This window comes from Canis lupus, chromosome 7 (assembly GCF_011100685.1).
Source record: "Canis lupus familiaris isolate Mischka breed German Shepherd chromosome 7, alternate assembly UU_Cfam_GSD_1.0, whole genome shotgun sequence".
NCBI lineage: Eukaryota > Metazoa > Chordata > Mammalia > Carnivora > Canidae > Canis > Canis lupus.
In genome coordinates, this window is record NC_049228.1 from 14,951,928 (window position 1) to 14,975,938 (window position 24,011).

At 41.6% G+C, this 24,011-nt stretch overlaps 1 protein-coding gene and 1 long non-coding RNA gene across 14 annotated transcripts in view; one reads left to right on the forward strand and one right to left on the reverse strand.

Moving 5' to 3' along the window:
• CACNA1E (calcium voltage-gated channel subunit alpha1 E) overlaps nucleotides 1-24,011 on the forward strand; it is a 382,029-nt gene that overhangs the window by 189,412 nt on the left and 168,606 nt on the right. The gene's annotated exons all lie outside the window — the stretch shown is intronic.
• The window catches only part of LOC111096638, a 48,179-nt gene continuing 42,248 nt past the window's right edge, over nucleotides 18,081-24,011 (reverse strand). The window contains exons 3-4 of the long non-coding RNA XR_005361979.1: nucleotides 22,349-22,477; nucleotides 18,081-18,326 (exon numbers count right to left, since the gene is read on the reverse strand). This is a non-coding gene — a long non-coding RNA (uncharacterized LOC111096638). The remainder of the gene's footprint in view (nucleotides 18,327-22,348; nucleotides 22,478-24,011) is intronic.

The window sequence follows — 24,011 nt, forward strand, 5'->3', positions numbered from 1 at the left end:
TTCATTGAGGGCCTCCTGCATGCTGGACACTATGCTCCCTCTACAAACACAGGGTTCTTCTCACCATTCCTGTATTGCCCTCAGTGTCCTCTCCTGATTCTCCCAGCTCCTCTTGACTTGTTTACATGTTACATCATTCATATACTCTTACATCATTCATCAGTAGACACTGGAGCTATCCAGACTTGAAACCATTCTTCCTCAGTTACCATAGTGGGCTCACTCTCTTCCCTCCTCAATGACCCCTTCCATGACCATCCTACTGAAAATTCAGCATCCCCCTTCCTGTTTCCTTTATTTCCAGGGAATTTGCCACAGTGTATATTTTACCCACTTATTCTGTCTGTAGGCTCACTCATCACACTAGAGTATAAGCCCTGTGAGCATAGGAGTTTTGTCTTACTCACTATTCATAATGCATTGGCACCAGGTAAGTTCTTAGTAATATTTGCTGAATGATTAAATTACAGAATATGAGTTCATGGCAGGTGGCCTGGTCAATGCATTGGCTATTACTCTGTGGCTACTACACCTGACCCCCTGGTGACCTTTGGAGTACTTTTGTGAGACAGCTGGCTGTCATAAAGGACCTGATTGATGTTCTCAGATCAGGATTCCAATGCAAGAAGTCAAGTGGCCTCCACAGCATTGAACCATTCACCTTCACCAAGATGTACTTAGCAAACCGAGTTATTAGCAAACTGTCCATCCCACATTTGAGCTTAGATGAGTCCACAAAGGGACTTATTGAAGCCATATTAACCAAAGAAATAGTGATTTATTTGAGGGTCCACAATATTCATATTTATGCATGAAAATAACTATGGGATCTCTGACTAGGGGATGGAGAAGAAATCAGAATTCCCAGGGGAGTCCTCAGGAAGCCTTCATCCAGATTCACAGCTGGTGCTGTAGTGAGCTTCCAACACCACTGGCTAGAGTTTGAATCTGTCAATGAATTAGAGATACTTGAATCTTAAAATCAGGAAGGGAAACCTATTGACCTTAAGATTTGGAAGACCTCTTGTTTATATCCTTGGGTATATTTAGTCTGGGGAAAGATCCAGGGTGAGGAATCATGCATGGCACACCCTCATATAGCACATATTGTATGCCAGATGATGTTCTAAGCATCCTATAAATATAAATTCAGTTAATTTTCTCAGCACCTCTTTCCAATTGGAGTGTCACATCCCCATTTTACAGTTGGGAAAACCAAGGCTGGCTGTGCCTGGAGTCTGTGCTCTTAACCATTATGCTACCAACTATTTCAAAATAAGTGTTGCTGAAGGGCCATTTAGGGGAATAGACAACTTGTTTAATATGCTTATGTGTTGTATTTTTATTTTTATATTGTTGTAGGGAGTGGCTGTGTGTGAAAACTGACTTTTTAATGAGGCGTGCATGTGTGAACACTGTAATTAGTATTTCTAAGAGAGAACAGGTTTTTTTACCCCACTGCGCCTAGCTGGAGAGTTTGCTCATGACACATCTTTTTTTTTTGTCTTTTCTTTTTCTTTCTTTCTTTCTTTCTTTCTTTCTTTCTTTCTTTCTTTCTTTCTTTCTTTCTTTCTTTCTTTTTCTTTCTTTCTTCTTTTCTTTCTTCTTTTTCTTTTCTTTTCTTCTTTCCATTATATTCCTAAGAGAGAATGTTAAAGTAGGGCTGTCCCTTTGATGAAAGTCCTGGAGGGTTTGGGACACTTGAAGACTGGTCAGATGCTAGTAAGCATTTTTCACCCTTGATCATCTGTACTAAGGAATTTTTGGTTACCATAAAGAATTCTATAGTGATTAGAGGATCCTGTTTCTTATCCTCTCCAGTTTTTGCCTCTGCCTGCTTGCCTTTATGTCTCTGGTGCTGTGAGCTGGCTCACCATCGGGTGCCCACCTTAGGGACCTCTGAAGGCAGCTCAGGGAGACAGTGATAGTCAAAGATGTTCGGCACTTAGCTGACCTGAAGCTTGCAACTGGCCCTCTGACCCATCCCCCTTCCCACTTGGCCCTCCTCTGGTGGGACAGAGCTGGGAAGCTAGTATCATCCTGGAAGCACTGATTTTAAGAGAAGAGCCAGGCTATATTTGCTGGACTTAACCTGACTTGAGAGGAAAGATCTTGTTGACTCCCATGAGTGGTGCCCGCATGTCCAAACCAAGTGTCATTGCCCTCTGACGCAAGTGGTAGTTGAGTAGTTCCACCCTCACCCTTCTCAGACTTAGATCCCATCTACTGCCAGATTGTGGGCATTGGGGAACTTGCTCCCTTGGTTGGTCTTCCTTTTGGGGGAATAATCAGCACCCTCAGACCCTACTGCAATCTTTACAACACATAGAACTTCCCACCTTTCTTCCAGCTGGCTTGAGATAATTATTTTCATGGAAAGGAGCTGCCATGGAATTGTTTGGGAATAGGAGTGGAGGTTGGCCACACTTCCCTTGGATAAGACTGGGAAGTGGGAAGAGATGGAGAGGTGGGAGTTGGCCCCTGGAGGCAGTGTTTACATCAGGGCTGTTAAGCAGGTTCTCTTTGTATAGTGCCACGCCTCATGCTCCTGTAATTAGGCTCCTTTTTTAAAAAAAATTTTTATTTATTTATGATAGTCACACACACACACACACACAGAGAGAGAGAGAGAGAGAGAGAGAGAGAGGCAGAGACAGAGGCAGAGGGAGAAGCAGGCCCCATGCAGGGAGCCCAACGTGGGATTCGATCCTGGGTCTCCAGGATCGTGCCCTGGGCCAAAGGCAGGCCCTAAACTGCTGCGCCACCCAGGGATCCCTGTAATTAGGCTCCTAATGCCACTTTCTGCTGACAAGGGTGAGGCTGCTGCCAAGTCACTTGAGATGAAATTAGGTCACTTGTCACCATTCCTATGGGACTGTGGTAGAACTGTGCTTACTATACACCTTGCCCTACTTTAATCTCCGACTGGCTCTGATCCCACATCCCAGCTAAAGGGAGGAGAGGATGCCTCTCTGGGCCACTCTAATCTCCTTGGGGTGGGGGCTAGCCCGGGAATGCCTCCCTTAACCTAACACGGAGTTTCTTAACAGAGGTCAAAGTGAATCTTTTATCCCTTTGTAAGTCCCAATTTATAGAATGAGATGTAGACTGTGACCCTAATACCCTCTGAGTGTGGGAGAGATGAGAAAGGCCCCATTGTCATTCTGAATGTGGAGGAAGGAACGCACAATTATTTGTCTTCTCCCAGAAAGCCGTGATCTCCATCCAGTTGCTAGCTCTTCTCTGAGAATGGAAAGGAGGAGGGACACCTGGGTGGCTCAGTAGTTGAGTGTCTGCCTTTGGCTCAGGTCATGATCCCAGGGTCCTGGATTGAGTTCTGCATCAGGCTCCCTACAAGGAGCCTGTTTCTCCCTCTACCTATGTCTCTGCCTCTCTCTCTCTCTCTCTCTCTCTCTCTCTCTCTCGGTCTTTCATGAATAATAAAATCTTAAAAAAAAAAAAAAGTAATGGAAAGGAGGAGAACTGTCCAGAGACTGAGGGAAGAGAGGGAAAGAAAAAAAAGTCAATCTTGAGTGTTTGCATGGTCACGTACAAAACTGAGGATGCAACTGAGGAGGAAACAGAGGGAAATAAGACCAAGCAGGAAGAAGACAGAGGTGGAGTGAAAGAGGCGGAATGTAGACAATAGGCTGCCTGAGGAGGCAGTGGACAGGGGGAAGAGAGAGAGAGAGAAGCCAGGAGAGGAGGAACAAATGGGCAGCGGCCATGGGGGCTGGGACTGGGGTCTGCAAGCTGTTCCCCAGATGCTAGGGCACCGCTCCTCCTGTCAGCCTGAGCCTTGCCTCCCCCTACCCCGCCCCCGGCAGCACTTACATCTCAGAATTCCTTCTGTTGTGTTTTCTTGGTGTTTTTGAAACAGGAATAACAACTGGAAAGGAAACAGGAAAAAATTTAAAAGGCAGGGAAAAAAGTCTGTCATAGAGGTATGAAAATTTAATCAACACCCAGCATTCCCAGCAGTTTGGGAGCAAGTACGGATTTTATCATCCATGCATCTATTTCTGTCACCCAGAGGGGGCCCTTGGGGCTGCATCTGCCATCACCCAGGCTCTGCAAGATGGGCCTGGGATCCCCTGGCCTGGCCGGGTAGCGTGTAGAGGAAGACAGGGTGACCTTGGGAAGCTTCCAGCATAGGGAGGTTTCAGACTTTACCTAGTAGGTATTTCAGGTGAAGATTTCAGCATGGACTGTTGTCCTGGTGTGCTGGATATAAACTTGTAATGTGAGCATTTAAACCTCGGCCGTGTTCCCTTCAGTTTATGGGTATAAATCAGTCCACCCTACTTTACCTGTCAGTGACATCCAACACTGCGGCTCTGTCCCTCCCTTTGGAAGCTCCTGGCTTTGGGGCCATCATGCTGGCCTGTTCCTGCCATTTTTCTGGTTGCTTCTTCTCCTCTGAACCTCTCATGTCTTCCCACACACTCTTTCCCTTTAGGATACTCTTGAAAGTCCCTTGACTATACGCTGATGACTTGATTTTATATTTCTAGCCCAGAACTCTCGTCTGAGCTCCAGGCATATATAGCTAATTACCTACTGCTGGCACCATTGCTAAATACCTCAGATTAACCAGCCTTCGACAGAAGTCTTGATCTTCCTGACATCCCACTTTCTAGTCTCCCCCATCCCAGTATAAGAGCCCCACCTCTTTAATTACATGAGCCAAAAAGTCTTCTTGTCATCCATGTTTCCTCCCACCTCTTCATCTTGTTTCCCCATCAGACAGTCTTATGGATGCTTCTGGCAAAATAGGTCCCAGTCTCCAGGTCTCTGTCTCCCCTGCAGAGACTCTGGTCCAGTGACCATCCTGTTTCGCAGGTCACGGCAGGCACCTCTAGATGGCCACCCCAGTTTTCTCTCTTGTGCCTCTTCATCCACTGTCTACCCTGTAGCCGGAATGGTTTTTTAGACAAGGCCCATTTCCTGTGTCACCTCCCTTCTCAAATGCTTTCTTGGGTTCCTGTCACACTTGAAGCATAGATAGAAGTCTGTAATGGCCCATGATCAGCAAGACATGTGGCCTCTGCCAGCCTTTCCAGCGTCTCTGGCACTTGCTTTTGGTACTGTGGGCACGCTGGCCTTTGTCAGAGTCACATGCCTCCCAGCTTCAGCATCCTCAGAGAGTTGGAATATCTTTCTGGTTAAACTCCTACTCATCTCTTAGGTCCCAATTTAAAGGACATACCCCGAGAAAAAGGTTTTCTGAGCACTGGCCCTATACAAAGTCAGCTCTCCAGGACATCATACTCATGACTCTATTTTCCTTTGGAGCACTTACCATCATTGTACTATTCCAGTTATTTGTATAGTGTTATACATTACCATTCCTCCTACTAATCATGAGCTCCATGAGAGGGAGGCCGAGATGTCCTGTTCACTGTAGTGTCTCTGGGATATGGCTTTGATTGTAGAGGCTGAACAAGTGGATGAATCTGTCTTGAACACCTATGTTCAAGGTGTTCTGATTCAAGTGCAGAGTGGGGGTGGGGCAGGATGTTCAGAAAGGTGTAACGAAGAGTCCTTGGCCCTAAGGCCCCTTTCTACCTGGCTCTGTTCTGTTCTATGTTATACTATCAGCCTGTGTGCATATGTACTCCCCCCCCCCCCCAAATAAAGCTTCTGTATTTCTTGAGGACTGTGTCTTCCACTCTCTGGTCATCCAGGCAGTGGGTTTTATCTTCTTGAATCTCGACTATACATAGAATGCATAGGAATGCATAGGATGCATAGGAAGATGCATCCTCCCCTTCCACACTAGCCTGAATCTGTGGGATTTCAGTTCATCCTGTAGCCCAAACCACCTGCATTATGACAACCTAATAACTGCGTGTTCTCTGCCATGGTTCTTATTCTCTAGAAGCTTCAGCTCTCTGCAAAATGCGAATGAGATTATTAATGGTAATAATACCTTGTCTATCTTTCAGGGTTGTTGTGAGGAAAAGATGAGTTCATTTATGTCAAATACTTTGAAAACCATACAGCTCCATAAGAGTGCTGGAATTAAGTAAGAATGTCGGGGAGGATGAGAGATGAGCAATCACTCTTAACAACAGTGGAAAAGAAAGTTTCTTGGAGGAGGTGGGATTTGGAATAAGGCTGGAAAGTGGGGTTTCAGGCAGATCCTGATGGGGAACAGGAAGTGTTTGGAGAGGATTTAATGACAGGAGTACTTAAGAGATGTGGACAGGGCCAACTAGGGACGTTCAGATCCCAGGGACCAGCTACAGTGGGGTGTCATTTCCATTCCTGGGTCTGAAGGAGCAAAGGGAGAAAAGGGGGTTATCAGAGGCTGGTGAGACTCAAGAGCAGGAGGATGGACTGCTTTCCTGTGAGAAGCAAGAGATAAGAAGCCAGTTATCTGGGCCACTCTGTCAAATCAGAGAGAAAAGGGCAGAGAACAGAGGCAGCACAGATGCTTGTAGTTGAGGGAGACAGGAGCAAGAACTGTGACCATGTCTGGGTGAGGATGATGGGGTGAGAAAAGCAGAAAGGCTGGAAGATACTTATGGGGCAGCTGAAGAAACCAATGGGAAATAGGATTTAAGTAGGTAGCTTCCACCATACCACAAAGGCTGTGGTCAGGCGTGGAAGGCTGGGTTTTATCCTGCTGATCATGGAAGTTCTGAAAAATGTTTCAATAGGAAAGGCCCATTTTTAAAACTATATTTGAAGAAATGTTTCAGGCAGAGGTATATGGATTGGGTTTAGAGAAGTAAGGAGTGGCTGGAGGGCTGTTGTAATAGGGGCTGTTGTGAGGGCACAAGGGTGCCCAGACTGAATGATCGCCAAGTGAGAATAGAAAGTGCCTGACAAACATGAGGAACCACAGGAGACGGGTGAGACTTGGATGTGGAGGCTGTCAGTTAGCGAATGTGTCCACAGGACATCTGGGGGCACAGAGAGCCCCCCTCCCGAAGTCGTGGCATTTGTGGGCGGGATCCCTCACTTGTCCCTTTACCTCCCTTCCCTTCTCTGCTGGCCCCATGCCAGGGGTCTCTTGTGACCAGTGCTTTTCTCTTCTTTTCCTTAGAGCATCACTACTGTAGCTGCCTGCCTTCTTGTTTCTAGGGGCTCCTTCCCCATCTCTGATCACATGTTATTACTGTAAGGCTCAAGAACGATGGCCTGAGGCCTCGTGCCTGCAGGGCTGGGGCCATGGTGTCTCCTGACCCTATTCCAGCCCTTGTGCAGCAGCCTGAACCAGGCCTGTGGTTTTAGACTCTGTGGAGACAGCCACACCCAGACATGGGCCCCCAGGGTGTGGGAAGCTCAGAAAGAGGAAACGAAGAGGGAATATTTTCCTTTCCTGGCTTTCTCCATAGCACCTGAAAGGATGGTTTGCCCAGCAGGGCCACCTCCTGCCCATCTATCCGGTGCCATTCCTTTGTTGTAATGCCAGTTCTTACTTAACATCCACCAAGCACAAAAGGCACATCAGGCCACATGGAAACAAAGTGAAAGACTGGAGGTGCTCCTTGGGTTTAGGCTTGAATTAGGACAAACAAGGAAGTAAAACATAACCCCAGGACATGAGGGCTCAGGAGAAAGAATGGCAGTGGGACTTGCTGACTGGCTTTCAGGCTCTGGCCCCTTCTACTCTCCTTTCCCTTAAGGAAAGGTCTTATTGAGATATGTTTGTGGTTTTTGTCAAGGGTAACTGAATGGAGGCAAGATGTATGGAAAGGATGGGCCTTCAGAGGGTTTGTGAAGCAGAAAACAGGCAGGTATGATGGGGAAGCCTTAGGAATAATAGCTCCAAATGTAGCAGACAGGAAAGAGAGGAACTGAGTGGGCAAATAAACATCAGAAGCAGCATGTTGGTAGAAGGGGTTCTGGGAAAAAGTGAGGAGTTGGTGAGGGCTTTGCCTGAGAACTCATATGTAGGTTGTAAGAAAATTGCTAATGAGCCCAAATACATTCTAATCATGTATTCATTATGTCATTAAGCACTGGTTTAGCTCCTTTATGCATTATCTTATTTGATTCTCATAACAGTTCTGCGAATAGAACTATTAGCTTTAGTTTATAGGTAACAAAACAGGCCGAAAGTTGAGTATCTTGCCTGAGGCCACACAGCTGATAAGTGGCACAAGTGGATCTCAAACTCAGTATTCTCAAGGGATTGTTACACCTGGATGTAGTTCCTTAGCGAGAACTCCTAACTGGTTTCGAATGGAGTTTAAAAAAAAGAGTTAGTAGGACAGAATGCATCTCCACCCTTACCACATCCATCTTCCATGTGCTTGGAGCTAGCCCAGAGATGCCAACACAAGTGTTCATTAGATAGATGGTCAAGAAAGGTTGGGAAAAGCCCCATCAGTTTGTTGTGTAGAAAACATCTTCATGACCTGGAACAGATCTTCTTACTCTAAAATACCTGATTATTTGTTCCCCATGTTGTATCAGAAGACGGGAACCAGCCTTTTGCTCCAGGACCACATGGAGGATCTGTGTCTTGGGCATACTTCCTGAAGACCAGCCCTTTCACAGTCCCTGTACATCAATTTTCCAGACATTCCTCTCACCCCTATCCCAAATCATAGACCAGTAACCTAAGCAAATAAGGTTGAGAAATCTCCTTCCATATATCTTTGAGTAATTGATGTGGGGGTGTAGTCTATAGAATATATAGGATTTGTTGGGAGCTACCAAGGACATTTCTTTTTCTATAGCACATTCCACCTCATCTATTCTACAAAATACAGCCAGTCTTAGAGTATAATACTGTGTACCTTTGGTTTTTTAGCTTGACATGCCAAATATTCTTAATCATCTTTGGAATTGACCAAAATGTTTTGGTGCAAACATTGTTTCTCATACTTAAATCACTGATAAAGTTGAAAGCAGGCCTTGTGATCTTGATCATCTGAAGTCTTATTTGCAAAGACACATGCTCAGGCAGCTCTATCAACATTGGTGTTGAGGCTCACAAGGCCCCATTTTGTGGTGAGCTCCCCAGACTCAGTGGGGCATCTTGGCCCATTCCAGTGAAGCCTTTCTGAGGCCATCTCAGCCCCATATATGGTGGCATGCAACTTTGTGCTGGTGTAAATAACAACTATGTAAAATGATTCTTATTCATTGAACTTTTACTGTACTATAGGCACTATGTTGAGGTCTTTAGGTCTTTAAATCTGTTATTTCCAACTCTTACAACTATTGTGCAATATCATTACCCCCCCCCTTTTTTTTAAGATGAGGGAGCTGAGATTTAGCGAGGTTAGTAACTACCAAGGTAATGCAGTAAGTGTGTCCAAGGATTCTGCAGTCCACATTCTTAACTCTCCCCAGGTATGAAAGACCTGCATCCTGCTACATAGTAGTTCCTATAGGGAATAGTTCCTATGCTAATCCATTTCCATGGTCATGAACAGTAGAATCAGGCCTTGGAAAGACATTAAAGTGTGTCTTCTAGCTTCCACCCTTCCTTTCCTTTCTCTTCTCATATAGACCTTTTGTAAAACTCCCCACTCATATCACCACAGCCACACAACTTGGTCACTCAGTGCATCCCCTATCAAATTCTCTTCATCATTCATTCATTCATTCATTCATTCATTCATTCATGTATTCTACTGGCTGATACTAATAGGTATTATGCTCCCTATACTGGGTACCTTCTTGGGCACTGCTTTAAGGAAAGGTAATAATTTCAGTTGCTTACACTTTTGCTTGATTTTAAATCCATATTTTCTCTTGGAAAACAATTCATACTAAACACTTCTAATCAGAGAATGGAAGAACTTGTCAGTTTTCCGCAGGCACATGGTGAGATGTTCTGGGCAGCTGTACCAATGCTGTCAAACCAGGCAACAGCCTTCTTTCCTCAAGGATAATGTAGACTTGAGATATGCAGACGTGAATTCACACATGAGTTGGATCTACCTCCAGAGGCTCTATCTCACCTGGTGATCTGTCAATTCAATCAGCCCTCAGCCTCTGGCCCTATCCCAGTGTTGGGAAGAACCAGTGGGGTCATGTTTACTGACATAATTGCTCTAGTATATTAAAAGCCACGACATTGTGAGTGTGGAGCTAAATGGTTAGCAGATTTTTCATTGGGCAGTTGGCTTATGTTACAATTCTTAAGTGAGGATCACTCGTATCTGGTCATTCTAGAATGCAGCCAACTCTGATTACCCTTGGTAAAATTTTAGCTGTGGACAAACTGTTTCTTTATTGCATATAGGAGGTAAAATGAGGCATCCATTAAAAACACAAAAATAAGAGAAAGAAGATCTCCTTCTGAATGTCAGGGTACAAAGCTAAGAGTAGATATTGCTAAATCATGTTCCAGCCTCCCTCCCAGGACAAATCAAAATTCTGTTTATAGATTAACATATTTAAACAAAATATGGCCCTCAGAGTGGATGACGATCATCTGTGGAAGCAAGGGAAAAAAGCAGCCTGGAGAAAAGCGTAAGTAGGATCCATCCCAGCATCTGTAAGGCAGAAGGTTCTCTGCCTAAGGAATAGATTTCCAGGTCTATCTAGGGTTTCTACTCCTGGAGGAGAGTGGCTAATTCCATTGACCTTTCCAATCACGTGGCTCAACTTGCTCTGAGATCTATTTCAATTATAGATTGGCTTCACAAGTAGCCAATGGGTTGGTGATGGGTTAACCTGAGCACATGTGGGCTGTAGTTAGTATATAGTTCTGTCATGGGACATATTGCTGATGGTGAGTCTAACCTGAGAAATAAACCAGTTATTGGGATGGATGAATTATGTTTGGTAGCAACCCATGCTCTCAGGGCCAGAATTGGGAGCATATGGAGTTTACTCAGGGAAGTTTATCACTGGGGGCCTTCTAGAAGTCCATATGACCCCAATAGTTCCTTTTCTGGTTTGATGCCACAAGTCTCTGGGCCTTCTTCAGTAGCAGTTGGTTGGGACACTCACATGTAGGGTAGATGTGCATACACACACACACATACAGGTTACATTTAAAATGCTCTTTCTGCATGCATAGCTACTATGATCTATGATTCCATGCAAGATAACCCTGAAATTCACTTTGTAAATACACAAAACTATCAAGTTGATTGAGAAACTTTTCCCACCTCAAGGTCATGAAGATATTTTCCTGCTTTATTTTTTAGAGGGTTTATTGGTTTACATTTCACATTTGGTTTTTCAGTGCACCCATAATGGATTTTCATGTATGTTCATAGGAGTTAAGATTAATTTTTTTTCCATGTGGACATCCAATTGACCTAGCATAATTTATTGAAAAGGCTATTGATCATTATCACTTTTATAATAAATCAAGTGACCATATGGATATGAGTCTGTTTCTGGGCATTCTGTTCTATTATGTCTCTTTGCTTGTGCCTAATATCACCATTTCTTAATAATTATAGATTTATAATAAATTTTGATATGTACCAAATTTGTGTTCCCTTTTCAGGTTTGTCTTGGCTACTATTTTTTTCTCCTAGAAATTCCATATATATATTTTAGAATTAACTTCTCAATTTCCATCACAAAATTTCCTGCTAGAACTGCTTTGAACCTGTAGATTCTTGGGGAGAGAATTGACATCTTTACAATAAAGAGCCATATAATTCATGCCCATAGTATATTTATTATATCTACTTTAATTTTGCTCAGTAATGTTTTATAGTATGTTGTGTAGAGGTCTGATGTATCCTTTCTTAATGTTTTTGCTATTATTATAATTGGTGTTTTTTAAGTTTGTTTTCTAATATTTTCTTGCTAGTATATCAACATACAAATGGGTTTTGTTTATTGAACTTCTCTGTCTGGCTATCTTGCTAAATTCACTTAGGTATTTTAACAGTGCATCAGAAAATCCTTTTGGATTTTCTACATACATAATCATGCCAGCTGCAGATAATGATAGTTTTATTTCTTCCTTTCCAATCCTTACACCATTATTTCTCTTTCTTGTCTTATTGCACTGGCTAGGACCCCTAGTACAAAATAAACTGTAGTACAAATCGATATTCTTATTTATAGTCTCACTGAAAAAAATATTTCATTATTTCCTCATTAAATGTTTGCTGTAGGTTTTTCATATATTATATACTTTTTTAGGCTAAGAAAATTTTCTTCTATTCCTAAATTGATAAAGTTGGGTTTTTTAAAAATCCTGAACAGAGATTGAATTTCCTTAAATTCATTTTCTCTATTTATTGCATTGATCACTCCTATTTTTTTGTCTATATCTTAATATGGTGAATTACACTTTTTTTTTTTTAAAGATTTTCTTTATTTGAGAGAGAGAGAGAGAGAGAGAGAGCAAGCACATGAGTAGGGATGTGGAGCACAGGGAGAAGCAAGCTCCCCACTGAGCAGAAAGCCCAATGCGAGGCTCGATCCTCAGACCCTGTGAAATGACTTAAGAAAAAGGCAGACACTTAACTGACTGAGCCACCCAGGCACACCTACACTTGGTTTTCTAGTGTTAAACTTTCATTACTGGACTAGCACAAACTTTTTTTGTGCTATGGTTTTTAATATCACTTGATCTGATTTATTCTAGTTTAACATTTTATTCTCTATGTTTATAATGGAGATTGGCCTATAATTTTCTTTTTCTTGATATGTTAGGTTTTTTTTTAAATTTTTATTTATTTATGATAGTCACACACACACAGAGAGAGAGAGAGAGAGAGAGAGAACGAGAGAGAGGCAGAGACATGGGCAGAGGGAGAAGCAGGTTCCATGTGCCAGGAGCCCGACGTGGGATTCGATCCCGAGTCTCCAGGATCGCACCCTGGGCCAAAGGCAGGCGCTAAACCGCTGCGCCACCCAGGGATCCCCAATATGTTAGGTTTTAATATCAAGGTTAGGTTTCCCTCCTGAAACAAGATATGTTCCCTCTTTATTCTTTGGAAGAATTTGTAAGGTTGAAGGATTAGTGTTACTTTTCCCCTTAGTATTCATCCATGAAATCATCTGGGCTTGTAGTTTTTTTTTAAGCTTTATCTTGGCTTTATCCAACTTGCAAATTTGTGTTTTAACAGTATAAAATTAATTAATGTAATTCACTATATCAAAAGAATGGAGAAAAGTTGTGATCAATGGACACATGATGAATATAGAAAATTTAATAACGTTTAAGTTTTGTTTTTATGATTGTTTTAGAAGTGCAGATTTAATTTCTTTGCTAGACATCAAGCTTTTTAGCTTTCCTGCTTCTTGAGTTGGTTATTTTAAGTTGTATTTTAAAAATTATTTATACATTGCATCTTAATTTTAAGATTTAGTTGCATAAAGTTGTTAATTATTATTTGATGTTTATAGGATATGTAGTAATATTTTTTCCATTCTCAATATTAGTAATTTCTGCCTTTTGTAAATAAGTAAATAATTTTACTTATTTATTCATGAGAGACACACAGAGAGAGAGGCAGAGACAGAGACAGAGGGAGAAGCAGGTTCCATGCAGGGAGCCTGATATGGGACTCAATCCCGGGACTGTGGGATCATGACCCAAGCTGAAGGCAGATGCTTTACTGCTGACTATCCAGGCATCCCATGCCTTCTCTCTTTTATTTTTTGATCAGTCTTGATAGAGGTTTATCAAAATTTTTAAAAGATTTATTTATTTTAGAGAGAACATGTGTATGAGTGGGAGGGATGGTAGAGAGAGGATAGAGAATCTGAAGCAGATTGCCCACTGAGCATGGAGCCCAATATAGGGCTTTCTCTCATGACCCTGAGATCATGAACTGATCCAAAAATCAAGAGTCTGATGCTTAAACTACTGAGCCACCCAGGTGCCCCAGTTTATCAAATTTATTAGCCTTTTCAAAGAACCAGTTCTTGATATTGTTGATTTTTCTGTATTGCAGACTTATTTTTATTTTAATTTCTGTTATTTTGTTCTCATTTTTAGGGTTTTAATATGCTATTCTGTTCCAACCTTTCTCTTTATCTTTATAACTAAAGTGTGTTTTCCTTAGTCAATTTTTGTCTTTTAATTGACACATTTGGTGTCAATTTTGTTCATTATGGTAAGTTGTACCTGGAATAGTACTTGGCATATTATAAGTGTTTCACCAGAAAATATTTAATGAATGAGTGCATGGGTACCCAGTTCTTTGTGAAGAGCAGGGGTTTGGGACAGAGATAGTCAGGGACCTGAGTTTGTCTAGCCACAAGTGAAAGGTACAATTCCTTTGGGCACCTTTGTTCTGTGTTTATTTGCTTCTCTGACTCTCTGTGACCCAGTTTTCATGCTTATCTTTTTTATACCAATGCTCCCCTTCAAGGACTCCTGCTACCCTTCTCCCCCCCCCCCCACCTCACAATTATAACAGTGAGAAGTGCTGCTGGCTTAAGTATATAACATATTCTTTGCTAACATTCTCATGGGCCCCTCCTTGTCAGTGTTCTCCTAAGATTGCCTCCCACTCCTCTCTCCATTACAAAAGAGCCAAATGACTCTGGGTATTTTAAGGGGCACAATGTTGTGACAGTGACAGAGTGATGTGGTATTAGCACAATGACTCCGTTGGAAGTGTCATTAGGACTTTTCATGTCATCTGGGTGATTGCTGCTTTGTCCACATTTAGCTGGGTGAGCCCCAGAACCTAGGGAATTTATTTCAATGTGAGAAGAAAAGCTTCGTGGATCTGCACTGCAGCTTCTTTTTTTTTTTTTTAATACTCTTAACTTGACATGACTTTTCCTCTATGCTTTGCTCCTGAGGCCCAAAGATGCAGACAGTGGGTCCCTGCATGTCATTTAATTTGCCTACAGTGCTATTTTGAATGTTAAAAGTAAACCAAGTATGAATTGGCTGTATGTCTGTGTTTATGTGGGTATGTGAAACAGGGGGACTGGTGAACAAGAGAGAAACATTCTTGAGAAAAGTAGGAAGATGTTGGAGAGGGGGTAACAAGTGGGTGTGGCACATGAGAATCACAGTGGTAGAGGGGACATCAGATGATCATCCAGTTGGATCCTCTGTCTTTGGGTAGGTAAAGTATCTTTGTTCATATTTTATAGACAACACAACTGATATCCAGAGATATTCCATTACTTGGTAAAGAAGTGAAAATTGGATTCTGCTAGATCCTAAGTTTCAGGGGTCATAGGCTGTATTTGCTGTGATCAATATCGGATCCCTAGCACCTATCAGTAAGAAGGACCAATAGGTGCTCAATAAATGTTTGTTAAATAGACACCAAATACATAGCTTCTATAGTAAAAATTCCTTCAAGATTACTCTTTAACATGTTCTTCAGAGTACCTGCTTAATCTGGTCCTGAGGTCCTAATACTTCAAGGTTATCAAGTTTTTTGATTCAATCAGATACACAGGAATAACAGATAAAATAAGTGGCTTTTAGTTTATAATTAGAACAAATTTTTATTAGGCATCTACAAAATAATGATCTAGGTAATAGGGGTATAGCAGGGAGCAAAACAATCTAAATACCTGCTTTCATGGAACTTATATTCTAAATAATGTAAAAAGCAAAATAAATAAATGATATATATATAGTATGATAGAAGAAGATACAATCCTTGGGGGCATGGGCAAGTTTGGTAGGAAGGTCCAGTAATGTGATTTTCTATAGGATAGTTAGGAAAGCCTCAAAGAGAAAGTTGACCTGTGGATAAGACCTGAAGAGAGCTAGGGGTTGAGACCTATGTATACTTAGGAAACAAGCATTCTAAGAAGGAACAGTACATATGAAAGCAGATAGGTAAGAGTAGATCTAGAGAGGTAGAGGAAGAGCTAAGAGGACAGTATGTTTGGAGCTTATCAACGGGGGGAAGTAGTCAGAAGTGAAGTTAGATATGGGGAGTCAGATCATGGGGGGATCCTGTAGGTCATGAGATTTTGAGGGGTAAGGTAGGAAGCTTTTGGAGAGCTTTGAAGAAGGCATTGATGTGATTCAGCTTGCACTTTAATAGAATTAGTCTGGCTGCTGTGTTGAGAGTGGAATGGAAGAGGGCAAAGGTGAAAGCAGCATCCCAGGTAGGAAACTATTGCCATAGTCCAAGCAAGAGATGATGATGCCTTGGCCCAGGGTGGCAGTAGTACAGGTGGTGAGGAGTGGAATCCCAAAGGTTCTGAAGGAAAGACTGATTTTTGACAGAGGGGAGTCAAGAGTGATCTGAAGGGTTTTGGCATGAAAAACTAGTAGAATTGCATTACAAGGGGGAGTATTAGGAACTCAGATAAAGACATGCTAAGTTTGAGATGGCCATCCATGGAGGAAGTTGAATAGGCAGTGAGATATATGACTCTGAAGTTCAGAGAAGAGGTTTGTGGTGAGCATAAATATTTCAGGGTTATTATGGCATATAAATGGTTCTATTTTTTATATTGTTTTATTTATACATATTGTCACCATATTATTCTTATAGTAGATAGATGGCCATGAAAATTAGATGAGAACAAAGCTGTCATGAGTTCCATTTGGATATGGCCCAGATAGGTTTTCCTGTTTGAGGGTGGCGGGCACTGAATCGTTTCAGGGCCTCCAGCCAAGCCAGCTGTATAGTATAGTACAAGTACATGTTAACCCTACAGGTGAGCCTCGTGAGAGCAGGGGAATAGATCGGCATAAGCCAGCCTCGCTACTGGAAAAGCAGCCTCATGTGGTGAGTCAGCTGTCAACACCATCTTTGCTGTGAAGGGGAGCATATCCTGATTGCTGTGACAGATATGCAGATACAACTCACCTGGATAATGTCATTTCAGCATGCTGACACCCCCTCATCCACATGTTGAGATATGGCTGACATGTGCAGTTGAATTCATTTCTTATTTTTCTTAGGGTTCATTCATCTCAAGGTGAAACTGATATAGAGTTGACAAACGAGCCAGAGTGAGCACGGATGGGACTGATCAAAGCATACTAGGACTGGTCAGCACTGCCCATGAAACTGGGAGGATAGCTTCTCCCAATTTGTTGTCGGAGGGTGTTTCCTTGGAAGGAATCCCAAGTGGGTTGCATTGCATTCATAGCAATGTGGTGGGTACCAGAGGTGCAAAAAGGTAAAAGACCCAGACTTCTCTTAAAGGACTTATTATCCAGTGGGCTTACACAGAAATTCAAATGATAAATGCAAATTGGAGGATGCTAGTAGCAAAGGCACAGTGAAGGCAATTTGTGTCCTGAGGAACACAGAGAAGAGAGAGAATTCTGAGTGTCATGAAGTCAGAAAAGTCTTGTTCCCATAGGAAGTGAGGCTTGAACTGGTCTCCAAGGAGTGGAGACACTCAAGTTAAAGAAGGGGGAGAAAAGCTCCCATATGTGGTTGTATGGGCAGTACATAACTCTAACCAGCACTATATATATATATATATACTGTGTGCATAGTCAGTGCTCCCAAGACAGTGAGACACTCCAGGAGGGACAAAATATGAACAAAAGCAAAAAGGCAGAATTGGGTATGATATGGTCATTTGTTTCATGCTTGTCTAACACCTATCTTCTTGTTCACTATAAACTTCTTGTCTGGCATCAACAAGCAGGTCACACTCCCCATAGTGGAAGACTCATGCAGGAAGGTAGTGGTAATAATGTTTGCCTGGTGTATTGCATTATGTGAGGCCTTGAATGTCAAGCTAAGGAGTTAGAAACTTTGTCCTATGGGCAGTTAGTAGCTAACTTTTTTTTTTTTTTTAACATATGAGAGTGTCTTAAAAATAATATTCTAGGAAGCTGTCTTGGTACCACTGTGCAATCTTGGCTTGGATTATGAGAGGACTGGTGGTGAAGTGAAGGAAGGAGAAGAGTTGAGAGTGTTAATCTGTTAGGGTTAACAGAAAGACATGGGACCAGAGATTGACTGTGTATTAGCCAAATAGATGCTTGTTAAGTGCTTTCATTGCTTGAGCCCACAGTTCTCTGACACCTATAAAGGGGAAACAGGAAAAATTTTGAACCTATTGAGGGCTCTCTCCCTTAATGGCTCAAAGTCTGGCTGAATATAAAATCCATGTCCACATTGCAAGTCAACCTTCAAATAAGATGACAGAGCTTGGATGAGCAGAAAGAGATGTAGTAAAGTAAATTTAATAATTGCTAGGATATCTGCATTTATGGAACTCCTCAGTGGTTGTAAACATGACCATATATTATCACACTTGATTCTCACTACAGCCCTCTGAGATTGGCATCATCATCTTCATCTTACAGTAAAAAACCAAAATGCTGAGAGGGTGTGAAGAACCAATTTTGCCACCCAGCTTGTTAGTGGCAGGACATGTCTCAAGCTCTTAATCGATTTCTCCAGACATGATGCTTTTCTGCTCTCATGTTGTCTTGTGCTGCATTTTGTGTATGTCTTCTGAGGCCATGGGAAACCCTGCAGAAAGTATTGGTAATATGAGGAGGAAGGGAAAGGGATGTTTTCCATTACTAGCTCTTTTTCATGGGGTGGGCCCTGACCTTTTCAGAGCCCTTGCCTGTATCAATCTGTGTTTCTACAATGTCTGGTAAGGGACCATCTACTCTCAGAGTCAACTTTGTCAGCCATGGTGAGGTCATGCCCAGGCCCACCATGAGCATATGCCCTCCTCAAGGGGCATACAAGACCCTGCTGATCGAAGACATTCAGTACAGGATCTCTCTAGCCTAATTATTACTGTCCTTGAGTCAGAGTCCCTACTGTTGTCTCCTGGATGTGTTGGTTGACAAGGGCTCCACCAACTCTTCTTGGCACTGATCCATCAGAGCTGCCTCAAGCCTGTTTCCACTCTCAAGTTATGCTTGGCATATCCCAAGTAAGATCCTCTACTTCCTTTCCCCAAGAGTCTTCCACAGTGTCTTGGAAAGGCAGCTCTTGGCTCAGTCAAGGGCTGTTCTCTTTCAAGGAGTCGAGGCTCTTTCATTATTGAACTGTCCTTGTTTATGAGGGCAGTGTTAGAGTAGCTGATAGGTATATTAGTTTGCTGGAGAAGCCAAAATCACCACAGGTTGTGTGGCTTAAACAACACAAATTTATTTTCTCCCTGTTCTGGAGGCTAGAAATCTAAGATGAAGGTGTTGGCAGATTTGGATTCTCCCGAGGCTTCTCTCCTTGGCTTGCAGATGCCCACCTTCTCACTGTGTTCTCATGTGGTCTTTGCTCTGTGTGTGTGCATTCCTGGTATTCCTTCATGTGTCTATAGTAAGATTCAATTGGGGCCTACCCTAAAGGCCTCATTTTTAATGTTATCACCTCTCTAATGCATTCTGTGTTCAAATACAGTCAAATGTGGTCATGCTAGTCGTTAGGACTTTAACAAATAAACTTTGGAGGGACACAGTATAGCCCATAACAGTGGGGAAGCTCTTCCCTACTCCACACTTTATCCTTCTCTTTTCTTCACTTCCCCCAGCACCTTTTCTGGGAGTCCATTTAGCCTGGATCCAGAGGATAAAAGGGTAGAATCTGAAGTGGTTGCTTAAAAACTATACAGTAAGATCCTTAAGGACAAAGCCTAAACCTTTAATTATTTTTTCTGCCAGAGTTTGGCAGAGGGTAGACAGAGTATGTTCTCAAATGTTTGCTGAATGATTAAATGATTAGGAGACTTGTCTGAAGCAGGGATATTTTTTTGGTTTCATAAATTACAAATTTCTGCTTAATCAAATATAGTGCTTAAGACTGTTGTATAGATTTTGTAGATTATGAATTTTGAAAAAAGCTGAAGGAAAATATGTTTTAAACTCAAATAATATAAAACTAATCTCATCTTTCTTAGGTGTGTGATATGAAGCAAATGACATTAAAGCAAAGCTAGAGAATTCTACTTTCTGCTCTGCTCCTCATGAGCTTTTGGATCTTGGGAAGTTAGTTTCTCTCAGGACCTTTTAGCATCCAGAAATTAAGGGATGGAATCTCAGATGACAACCAGGGTTCACACTGCATACAGTTTTTAGTCGATGGACATAGTTGCCTGGAGAAGGGTTCTGGATCATGTCCAAACTCATCTTTAAGAGTAGCTTGAATGATTATCTATGTCTACCAAATGCTTGGGACAGGGGAAAGTGACATTAATAGAGATGTTTTCTGAGGTCACTCTCAGAAATAAAGTTCTATGAATTTGTGATTCAGAGAAGGCACTTCAGAAACTTGCTGGGCCCAAAGTCATCACCAAGAACATCTGTTTGCATTGTACTGTTGATATGTAGGAGTGCTCATTGGCAGAGATTTCTGGTCAACCAAATGCTGGATGAGTACAGAGTATGTGACTTGATCTAAATTCAGGAAAACATGCACAGGGCGTAGGACTTCCATATGTAAATTTATTTAATTGCTTTGATGTAAAATGTGCAATTAAGAGGATAATGAGAGTGGTTATCTCTAGGTGATGATTGTGGATAATTTTTATTTTTCTGTTTATTCTTTTCTTTTCAAATGTTCATGTATTGCTTTTATGACCAAAAGAACAAAATCTTATAAAAATTAATTAACATTCTAACAGGGTGAAAGAACAATGAAAAATTTCAAAATTCAGTTCAGCTCTTTGCAACAAACATTATCCATCTCATTCAGTAAACATTTATTTAGCATTTACAGTGTTACAAGTTCTGCGAGGGTTACAAATAATTATGACTCAAGATGGATAGCCATTCACAGCTCTTGAACTCTTATATCTTGTGGGAAGAGTTAGCAATGGATAGAATTTGTAAGGTGGATATCTCAATTGGAGGAAATAGCATCTGTATCTAGAAAATATATGTTATTCAGAGACTGTAAAAGGTCAAGTTCAGATGTATAGCAGGGATCCTATTAGGGAGTAGGGAGAGATAAGTACATTGGGCCCAGATGGCTGTGCTCACAGCCTCCAGCTGGTGAGCAGAGTGTAACCACTGCAGTGTTCTGAGGGGAGGAAGTCCGTAACAGAGCCATGGATTGGCAGAATGGACTGTGGTCCCAGGATGGGTTGGAGGGGACCCATCAGTCCAGCACAGTAGTTCAGGTATATGGGAATACTGTCTAGAGATTTCAGAGTTTAGAAAAAGGCCTTTCAAGGTGGTAGATACTTCTGGGAGCATCAGGTTTCTCCACAGCGTTCCTAATTATTAGAAATTAGGAATCGTAAGGTTTAAGCTGTGTCACTAACATGCTTATCCAGTGGGTGAGGCTAAAGGTTGCTAAACTTTTCTGAATCATGATACAATAATTTCATTGTTTTAGTGTCATGTCTTGTCAACCCACCTCTGCTTTCTCTGTCTAGCCTTTTCCACCCTGTTATTGACATTTAGTTCATATTCATTTTAGTACTAAAGTGAACTAAATTATTTCTGTATTATGAAATTCACATTTGAGATCATTTAGACATATTCTGTAATGCTGGAAGCCGGAATCATAAGACTGATTAAGTCATATTCTTTAGAAAAGAAAAAAATCACCAAGAAGCTAGATGAAGTGATGAAGTGTTAAGATGGGCTGGTCTGTGTCCCTTAGATGACTGGCCAATGTCAATAACCTTCGAACCTGCTCTAGGTGAAAAACTCAGCTGTCCTACTATAAAGGTGTGTGTCCAGCTCTGATCATTGGGGGTGGCTCAGGAAACTTTCCTTTTCTTAGATTCTTTAGCAACCCCCAGGAATGAAAACACTTTCAGAGAAAACATGAGACTAAGGAAGTAAATGACTACAGCAATTATAGAGGAAACGGGCTCTATTCCTAAAGAAGGCCTCTGTGCAACCAAATAATTTTCTTGTATTAAAAATTGGAAATCCTTTCTCCTGGGAGCTCCTTGCCAGGCTTCTTTGTAGTCTTTTTTTTTTTTTTTTTTTTTAGATTTTATTTATTTATTCATGAGAGACACACACACACACAGAGGCAGAGACACAGGCAGAGGGAGAAGCAGGTTCCGTGCAGGGAGCCCGACGTGGGACTCGATCCTGGGTCTCCAGGATCATGCCCTGGGCCGAAGGTGGCGCTAAACCACTGAGCCAACCCAGGCTGCCCTCTTTGTAGTCTTATAGTCAATTTAAATATATGTTGCTTCTGGAAGATGTGAGCTTGAAGTGAATGCTATCACATGAATCATTTTTTTTTTTTTAATCATAGAAAAGTCTTTTAGGTGGGGTGTTGATGTCAAGATTAACTCAGAGAAAAAAAAAGATTAACTCAGAGAAAATTGGCTGCAGTCAGGGCTAAGTGATAGTCATCATTCCAAAACTCGTTAAAAGTCTGAGAAATGAATATTTAGACTTTATCCTTGACCATAAACCATTTGTCCCAGAGTGAAACATGGTAGCTGGAGAATGGCAGTTCAGCAACCCTGAAGCGTAGGTGGGCCTTTCTTTATGAACCAGGCATGTTCTTGACATTTAGTGTGTCAATCAGCTTTTTGTAAATTGAATCTTTTTTTTTCTTCATTAACTTACCCTGTAATTTCAGCAATGTTTAACATTCTTTCCTGATTGATCTTGAGTTGGCAGTTAACTGTGAACATTCGGCTTTGGAGTTTAGTGCTTCTTTCTTGATTTCTTGCCCGTTTGCTTTGCTCTCTTTCCCTAGGTGTTGGGAATATAAATATGCATGACAGGTAAATAATTACCAAACCACAGGTAAGTGCAATGCTGGGGGATGCAGGGAGGCCCATGATAGCACAGAGTCCCTCTGTCTAGAGAAATGAGGGTACGGTAAGTGTTTGAGCGGAGCACTGAAGGAGATAAAGATAGGAGGAGGAGCTGGCTTGGGTGATGCACACCCAAAGATGACCAAGATCAAAGGCCTGGTTAGGATCCACTGGCTGGAAGGACTTTGGTGTTGAGTAGTTTCAGCATTGGGATAAGCATTCAGCAGTGGATAGTTTTTGCTTAGCCTTCTACATGGAGTGAAGATCGGTGAAAATTTGTTTCCAACCTTTGTTTCTCTAATGGTTGGGAGGAGATATTTTACAATTATTTTCTCCTAACTTTTCTGTCAAATACACCTGTGAAGTTTCTGTAATATGCATTACCTTACTTCAGTTTGTAAATTCAGCCTCTAATACCAAAATCTTAGTATTCGTGAAGCAGAGCACCCCTAAATAAAACCAAGAAGGAAAAGAATATGAATCTTTTAATTTCCAGTAGGAATGCTAATTTTGATTCAGTAACTTTAAGAAATAATTATATAGATATTACAGTTTTTTTCAATGGCAGAGGACACCCACCATAAATAATATCAAGATATTTGATAGACTAAGAAAAATGACACAAAACAAGCTTGCTTTACTTTTAAAGACTTATTTATTTATTTGAGAGAGAGAGAGTGTGTGTGTGTGCACATGCATGACTGGCGAGAGGGGAAGAGGGAGAGATCCTCAAACAGATGTCCTGTTGAGTGCAGATCCTGACATGGGGCTTAAACCCATGACCCCCGAGATCATGAACCTAAGTTGAAACCAAGAATTGGACACTCACCTGACTAAGCCACTCAGGCGTCCCAAAATAAGCTTCTAATATAACTGATCACAAAGAGCCTCTACAAATTCATGAGAAAAAGATAACTGCCTAGAAAAAAAGGATAGTGCATATGAACGAGCAACTCAAAGAAAAGAAAATTTATGTGGTAATAAACACCTGAAATGATGCTAATTTCAGAAAAATACAAATTAAATAGGATCTATTTTTTGTGTGATTGGCCGATATTTAAGGCTCCTAACATCTGTGAGCATGAGGAAGAAAAGGCAGTCATGAATTTCTGGTGGATTTGGTGGTGTCTGGTATTTGGTGGATTACTACAACCTTTAGGGGAATTAATATTGAAAACTAATATTCCCTTTGACTCAGTAAACCCATTGTTGAGACTTCCACCTATTGAATAAGAAGGCTGGTTGACAAGGATATAATATATAAAGGAGAGTAGTTCAGCCTTGTTTTACAGCATCAAAACCAAAACCAAACAAACATGATCAGTAGTGAGATTAGTAGAATATTCCATTGCTATGGTTCTGTATATGTGCATGCCTGTGTGGTATATGTGTGCGCATGTATTTCAATGAATTTGATCTATGTGTTTGTCCTGGAGGGACATTCCTCATGTTTTTACATAAGAAAAGCA